Source organism: Agelaius tricolor, unplaced genomic scaffold (assembly GCF_023055355.1).
Source record: "Agelaius tricolor isolate 1412-34295 unplaced genomic scaffold, bAgeTri1.0.p SCAF_2, whole genome shotgun sequence".
In the NCBI taxonomy this organism is placed as follows: Eukaryota; Metazoa; Chordata; class Aves; order Passeriformes; family Icteridae; genus Agelaius; species Agelaius tricolor.
In genome coordinates this window covers 79,134,632-79,141,848 of record NW_027269262.1, presented here as the reverse complement: position 1 = coordinate 79,141,848, position 7,217 = coordinate 79,134,632, and positions in this window count along the sequence as shown.

The window sequence follows — 7,217 nt, the reverse complement described above, 5'->3', positions numbered from 1 at the left end:
GGAAACAAATAAAAATGGACAATCGGGTAAAAGACACCTTATTGGCTTTCTTGGAAGAACAAGGAGATACTTAGTCATTTTTAAAGCACTGCAGTGTAAATCTTACTAAAGGGAAATGATCTTATATTATGCAGAAGCACTAAAGCACAACCACAGGATTTAAGTAAAGCCAAGGTCAATAGGAATAATGAGGGGAATTCAACATTTGTATAAGGCTGTAAAATTATGTCTGATGGGAATCTGTTGTTTTTTTTTTTAAGAAATGTTAAACCAACATGTTTTTAAAAACCATCTGGGAGTGTTACTGAACACAGCTCATAAAGAGTGCTGATGAGAAATGGAGGACAGGCCAGCACACAGAGGGGAAGAGGGAAGTGATATAACTCTTCTAATATCTAAACCTGTAGACAGAATAGTAGAGAGTTCCAGACTCCTCGTCTGCCTGTGCTGAGCAAAAAAATGGCACAAGCAGTGTGGACATTCTGCACTGTCTCACAGTCATTGTAGAGTGCCTCAGTCCAGTCAGGGTCACACTTGCTACAGCTGGTTAAGTGGAACAAATCTCTACCACCAGACTGGAGAGCTTGAGATTCATGGTCAGGCAAATGGATTTATCATATCTTACTAAATAGAAATTGCAACAGAAGCTCCACTGCATTGCTTTCTGTAGCATCTTGCAGAGCTGTTTCACTTGAATTCTGAAACCATCTTAATTCTTGCATTTCATTTGTTCTCCATGTGAACAGATTGGCGAGACTGAGCTGTCTAATGAAGTAGAATCCCTTCATTTTAAATCTCTGGAAGCTTCTACTGTGTGGAAAAAAAGGCTTTTGTGAGAAATAATTTAATTCTTAATTAATTTTTATCACTACTTTATCTTAATCAGAAAAAGAGAACATGAAAGAAGTATAAAGACATTTACTTAAGCTTATTTTATGTAAGTAAATGAGGGATTTTCTTGTAAATTGTGTTCACTAAAACTGAAAGTTTAATAGCAAAATCAAGATAAACAATGTGCAATCCCAAATATACCTCATGTCTATTTCTGAATGTTGAGCTGAACATATTAGGTCAGCATTAGAATTTCAGCATTTGAACTGAAGAATCAGGGACTGTAAAATTTAGCAATCACTCCAACCAAGCTGAAAAGTCACATTAGTAAAGACATGAAAGGCCTAAAATAAAGCCAGGCTGTGTTTATCCATCTGCTTGAAAGCAACTTTTGTGCATGTGTTAACAAAGTGGACAGTGCCTTTAGAATAACAATCCTTGTGAGTACTGGGTGTGTAACAGGAAGGATTTTTTTTCAATGTCCAATGGAGAAAATAGAAAGATTTGCCCACCCTGATGCTAAAAATACAGAATAATTATCATCTGAGGCAGGTGCACTTCTGACCTAAGCATACATTCACACCATGTATTTTCAGGTCCTCTTTGTTTTTGAATTCTTCCTCAAGTAGAGACGTAAAAAGCAGATACAAGTGGCTTTCCTGAGGTGGGAAAACAGTCCCAGAGAGGCAGAGGAAAATGGAGTCTAGATGTGTTTGCCACCTTGTTGCACTGTTGCTTCCCCAGTGACTGTGAAGCATGTACCACAACCCCTCTGGAGATGGAGCCAGGTGACCTGGACCGTGGTGACATAGGCCTACACCACGTATGGCCTCTGCTCCTCCTGGCCAAGTCCAACATAGCACAAAGATACACTGTGGCATTCACAGAATCACAGAATCACCAGATGGTTGGGGACAGAAAGTCTTTGGAGGTCAACTGATACAACCCCCATATTGAAACAGGGCCACCTAGAGCCAGTCATCCTGGACTGCATCCAGAAATGTTTAAAATATTTCCAAGGATGGAGACCCCAAAACCTTCCTGGCTAATCTCTTCCAGAGTTCAGTCATCCTCAGTGAAAAAAAAGTTTTGTTTGGTTTTTTTTTCTTCTTCTTTTCATGCTCATAGGAGAACATGGATAAAACCGCTGATGTTCATAAGAGATGTCCTGTTTTGCAGTTTGTGCCTATTACCCATTGGGACTTTCTGTCTGGAGTCATATAATAAATGAGTATATGTAAAGTCAATGCATATTCAGCCTTCATATTTTTGGTGAAAAAAGGTGAAATTTGATGCTTTCTTCCTTCTGCTTGGATTGTGGTTCAGTTAGTCAGTGTGTTTCATTTCTACTTTCTTCCTTTCCTTCTCAGGGTGCAGTTGTGGTCTTCGCCTCTAAGCCTGCAGGTCACCAACAGCCCCCTCTGGAACAGTTCTTTTATGACCAAGAGGTTTTCTAACACACATGAGATGCTCCTTGTGAGAGCTACAACACATCATCATATTCCAAATTGCTCCTTTAATTATACTGACTCCTATTTTATCCTTGCTCCTTCACTATTGTCTACTCTTCTTGCAGTCCTAGTCTCCTGCACTTCCCTCAGACCTCCTTTTCTTTTCTGCCATTTTGTAATAGAAGATTATTTAGCCATGGAACTGCTGTTCAGCATGGACAATAGGAGGAACTGCCTGCAGAAGATACATTTCAGACTACTTCTCCATGTCCATGAAGTCAGTAAGGCTTCAGACTGGAAACACAGGTATTTTCTTTCTGCCTGACTGAGGAGTGCATGGCTGGGAGAAAAAAGATGGGAAAGAGTTTGGTGTACTTGGTCATAGACACTGTGGCAGAGCTGAAAGCCTGGACCCTAATCACGGGCGTGCCAGAGTCAAAAGGTGACTCAGATCCAGGATATAGGTCTGGGTTCAAATATCTTCAGTGTGTCAGCTCTTCTGAAACATTTCATCACTACATCATTCCTCATCATCTATTCCAGGGCCACAGGAGGAAGGACAAGTTACATTCTGCAAGTGTAAAGGCCTTTTTTGATTCAGGACAGTGTGAATGCACATAGGCTGCTAAAGCAAAAACATCAGCAGTTACTAAAAAATGAAGGACCTTTCTTCCAGAAAGGGCTAAATAACTGATTTCCTTCATGCAAGGTCTTTCCAGAATTATTCATTTGTGTAATAAAAACCAGCCACACTTCTGAGAAAGAAACAGTCTTACACAATGACAAAGAAAGGACACTTTCACTGTTTGTTGAACATTAATTTTGCCTGAAATAAAAAGTAATGGATAACCCAGGTTAAAAAAAAGCCACGTAAGAATGTCTGTATTTGAGCTGCTTTGAAGGTAATCAACACCCAGTTTTTGTTCTCACTTGGTAAGAAAAGCTCCTTTAATACCTTCTGCCAACTCTCTTAAAAGTTTGGCTTCTCTTCTGAAGAGATTCAGGAGTGCAGGCAAAATCCTTCTTACTTTGCAACTTTGGGCCCTATTTGTTTTGGATATGATGGTTAGTGGGTTTGATTCACTAATCTGACTTTATTAAGAGGCTATACAAGGTATCCCACAAAGAACAGCCTGCAAGACAGAGAAAAACAGGGATGCACCAGGGACAGGGGACCTACACAAACTGAACCTACCATAATGTAACAAAGTCGGGGCTTAAAAAAAAAAAATTAACTAAGGCAAGGGTAAAAGAGTTCATTTTATTCCTCCCAGTCCTCTCAGGCAGAATATGAAGGCAACTGACAGAAGAGACTCGCTACAGTCAGAAACCTAGGGATACCTTCAGTCCCCATTTTCTTTAGTCTTTCTTCATTGTAGGCAGTTTTAGGCCAGTACTTTTAGTCCTTTTTGTGTAGAGCAACTAAATAGTTCTGTCTGTGTCCCACAAATTCTATGTGACAGTGCCTGCTAAAGGAAACCTGTTCTGCATCCATTTAAACTAAGAAAATATATCCACAATATATTTACACTGTGTAAGATCCCACTTTGTTTTTGGTCCCCCTGCCTTCTAAGCAAACAGATCTAACCACTTGTTGTATAATCATAAACACACACAATTTACTCACAATTTAATTATTTCTGAAGGTTTAAATAATTTCCCCCTCTAATTTTACAGGTAAATACAACTTTTGTGTGAATGGAAACCACTCCACTTACTGCAGTCAAGTGGAGTTAACATCCATGTTATGCTTCAGCTCATTTCTTTTATGCTTAGAAAGTAAAAACAGGATTATGAAAAGAATTGATGTTTTTTCTCTTTTGTTTTCATTTAAAATGCTTTAAATGTTTTAAAGCATAATCATACTACATTTGCTTTTGTTTGACTTGGTGGGGGGGAGACAGAATTATTCATTTAACTTCAAATAAATAAGTCTTTTCAGAAGGAAAAGCTTAGTTTAACCTCTTGCTTTGAATTTAAAAGTGCTTTCAAATTTTCCTGTGTGAATGATCTAAACTCTTTGACTTGCAGCTGGGGTTCCCTCAACCCCTGGTGGCAGAGGAAGGGGAAATTTCACATCAGATGAAATCTTTGAACCCCTCTGGGCTCTGCCCACCCGTGGTTGCAGCGGGCTCCGTGAGTGAGGTGGCTCTGTGCCTGTGGGAAGGAACAGAGCAGAGTGCCAGACAGATGCACTTAGTGACCATTGAAGCCAAAACTCCCTCTCTGGCCATATTAAAATAAACCTTGGTGCCAAATCTTTCTGAGCACAAAGCCATTGGACTGAGTAGAGAAATGTGAAGTGTTCACTGCAATTGACAGAGGCAATATGAAATACTTTGCTTCTCCACTTGTAACATATTGATATTTAATCAAGCATTTAAAAGAAAACCAGACTGTTGACTCAGGGTGAGCTGGTGAAGTGACCCAGAGACTTAAGATGAGATTACTTTTTTTTCTCTGTTCTTGTCATCAACCAGCAGCAAGCAGGCACTAACCCTTTCCTTGAGCTTCCTGCTGCTTCCAGAAGCAAGTAAACTACGGTAACCGGAGTTCCAGTGGCTGCTCCTTAGTGGTAACTCCTGGTTTGTCCTCTAGCTGGAAATGCACCTCCAGGAATTTGACAGTTCATTCATTATTCTTTCATATTACCCCGGGCCTCTTTCTACTGGTGGAGCTCTAGCAGCAAGGAGACCAGGTTGAACTGGGGTAGGCTGCAGAGCCTGGTCATTCACTTATGTTGTCAGTAAATGAAAAAAGCTACAAATCAAGTTATACTGCTGTGCAACATCAGTCTGAGCAAGACCAGGCGTCCACTGAAATTTCTGTTCACAGAGAAATTCACAAGAGGAACTGAAACAGGGTTCACAGAAAATTTGCAGAGACCAGACTGAAACCAGACATATTAGCATAACCCAGAAAGTTTTTGGATAATCAGGTGTCTGTCTCTGTGGACTCAAAATTCCCCTCTGGCACAACCAGCCAATGTTTGCTTGGGAGGTAGAAATGAAAAGCCAGTGTATCTGAAATCTGAGCTTCCACAAGAATTTCTCCGGTCGCTGCTCAGCGTTGCCTTCGGGGGATGAGGAGGCTGCTGGGCAGGATGTCGGCTGCTGGGCTGGCTCCCAGCGCCTGCGGTTATCACTCGGGTAATCCCGCACGGTATAGCTGAGCTAAAACTAAGATGTATCCATTTCTTCTCGGCCCATCTTTCCAGAAGCAAGGAGATTTTCTTACTCTGAATAAACACCAAAATAGTATTTTTCCTTATAATTCCTTGTCTGAACAATGTAGCTGAAAATATTTCCTTTTGCAGCAATGACTGTCTATGCTGGCAATAATTGCACTGGCAGTGGTGCAGACTGGCTCTTTTTACTTGCCTGTGGAAATTTAATTTTTCAGTAGGTCCTTCCTCTAAAACATTTACAAATCCCACAGAAACAAGTAAGCCTTGGACATGTGAAAAATTCCAGGCATAAACTTTAAATCATAATTTTAAAAGAACTATAAAAAGTAAGACATATTTTCATGCCTGATGTGGGCCTGAAGATTGCCTTTTACTTTTGAAAATAAACTGTGCACCCGAAGCCATGATAAATCATACATAAATAAAACCATGCCATAATTCAGATGCCAGAATTCAGAAAGGGCAGTTCTAAAATGTTCATTTAAAGAAGGATTTTCTCATCCATTTCAGGTTTTACTCAGAGAATGGAGTACTACAGGGTGTTCAGAGTCTGGTGGAGAGAAAGGAGAGGAATACTTTTTTCATGGATTGGAATAAAAGCAGAGTTAGATGTCCTGCAATTTAAAATTCAACACTGAATTTGTATTCCCTAGGCACAACACAGTGAACCTGAATAAAACAAATTCATGTAGATCAGCTAAAGCCATGTATGACAAATGAGTCTAACCTCATGCTTCTTACAGTATGACTTCATTCATAAGAAACATAAAACTGTCTTTTCCTCATTCTTGCTTTCTCATTTCTGTTGCTTTCTTCTTGCCTGAATAATGCCACTGTCCTAACTCTTCATATCAGAGCTCAGTATTGAACCAGTGAGTCAGCATCCTTTCCCACAAGATTCGGTACTTGGGATTTTTCAGGGAAACACTGCCAGCTTGTTATGTCTCAATGGGAATTTTTTTGGAAAACACCTTACATTTGGAACATCAAAAACAACCGTTGAGCATTATGTAGATGAGGGCCAAGGACCCATTATCTTCCCAAAGGATACCTTACCAAGAAGGCAGTAAATTGCCCAGGAGGTGGGGAAATTACTCAAGACCTCCTCCAGTGCTGGCAAGCGGCTCCCTTCAGGCATCTCAGGATTGAACATTAACTTAGTCTAGAGAGAGTGAAAAATATCTTCAGGGCTGAATTTCAAACTCAGCATTCTCCTACAGAAAAAGAACAGGAATGGCTATTAAAGAACTGTAGTTTCTTTATTCTTATTATTGTAATGATTTTGATTTTATGTATAAATAGTCAGCTCTGGAAATATACATTTATTTCTACAGTTAAAATTTCTGTGGGAATGGAACTTTCTCTGGGGCATGAGAGCAAACCCAGGAAACTGCTGATTAAAAACATACTGTACTGAATGGGCTTGTAGGTATTTTAACCTTAAGCAAGGCTAACCAGGCAACAGGACTGATGTTTTTTTTGTGTGTGTCAGACTTATTGTTGGTTCAGCAAAACTGGAGCATGTGTCTTACAATACCTGCACTGTGGGAGCAATGATGATTCTTCACAGGGCTGTATTTTCCTAGCATAAGGGTTTTCCTAGTCATTACCCGATGTATAATCCAGGCTTTTTGTTTGTCAGATTCCTTTTACTTTGTATTCTGTGGGTGTTTGAGTTTGTCCTATACCCTTCAGGATTACACAGTGGGATGTTGCAATAACCACCCTCTTATCATCATGTGAGAGGG